This window comes from Lathyrus oleraceus, chromosome 4 (genome assembly GCF_024323335.1).
Source record: "Lathyrus oleraceus cultivar Zhongwan6 chromosome 4, CAAS_Psat_ZW6_1.0, whole genome shotgun sequence".
In the NCBI taxonomy this organism is placed as follows: domain Eukaryota; kingdom Viridiplantae; phylum Streptophyta; class Magnoliopsida; order Fabales; family Fabaceae; genus Lathyrus; species Lathyrus oleraceus.
Window position 1 is genome coordinate 135,345,738 of NC_066582.1, and position 1,434 is coordinate 135,347,171.

Sequence of the window (1,434 nt, forward strand, 5' to 3'; positions counted from 1 at the left end):
TTAAACAAAAACAAATAAGAGTGCAAAGAATTGGATAAAGGCTCAAATTTATTTAAGAGAATGGTAGTCCGCAAATGGCGAGACTCCATGGATCTTTACAAATTTGAAATTGGTGATATACATGGAAAAAGGCTACATTGAACATAATGACCGTTTCTCCACCAACTCTGAATCCACTATATTCGAAACTTCAGTTGATGATAACTGAGCGAGAATCTTTGACAGATGACAGTTGTAGGACAAAGTCTTGTCAGGATGCAGTTACTTGCCAAATCCCTAATTTTTGCCTAGATTTCCCCAGGGTGAGGTACTCAATCTAGCGGGATATATATTCATTTTTTTTTATGTCTCTAACTTTTTCCTGGATCGTCCTTTCGGGTTTTCAATCCACCGAGACGCTCATTTTTGCCTAAGCCTCCCTTTCGGGTTTTCAACTTAGCGAGTTATTCTGTTTTTATTTTTTAGGCGAAGTATTTCTTGACTGCATCTAAATTCACAGGATAAGTGAAATCCTCCTCATCCATAGTTGTGAGTAACAGAACACCGCCTGAAAAGGCTCTCTTAACAATGTATGGACCTTCATAGTTTGGAGTCCACTTGCCCCTGGAATCGGGTACGAAAGACAAGACTTTCTTGAGCACGAGGTCACCTTCTCGGAACACACGAGGCTTGACCTTCTTATCAAAGGCTTTCTTCATCCTTTGTTGATACAACTGACCATGACACATGGCAGTTAATCTCTTCTCTTCAATCAAATTCAGTTGGTCATAACGACTCTGAACCCATTCAGCCTTAGTCAACTTGGATTCCATCAAGACTCTCATTGATGGGATCTCAACCTCTACGGGGAGCACATCCTCCATGCGATATACAAGGGAGAAAGGGGTTACCCCTGTTGAAGTGCGAACGGATGTACGATAGCCATGCAAAGCAAATGGCAGCATCTCATGCCAATCTTTGTACGTAACAACCATCTTCTGAATAATCTTCTTGATGTTCTTGCTAGCAGCTTCAACAGCCCCATTCATCTTGGGTCTATAGGGAGAAGAATTATGATGTGCAATCTTGAATTCGCTACACAGCTCTTTCATCATCTTATTGTTCAAGTTAGATCTATTATCAGTAATAATCTTGTCTTGCACACCATATCGCCATATGAGTTTGTTCTTAATAAACCTCACAATCACCTGCTTGGTAAAATTTGCATACGATGTCGCTTCAACCCACTTGGTGAAGTAATCAATGGCTACGAGAATAAAACGGTGATCGTTTGACGCCTTAAGCTCAACCATGCCAATCATGTCAAATCCCCACATGGAGAAAGGCCATGGTGAAGAAATAACATTCTGAAGTGTCGGGGGAATATGAATCTTGTCCGCATAAATCTGACACTTGTGACATTTCTTCACAAACTTGCAGCAGACAGACTCCATT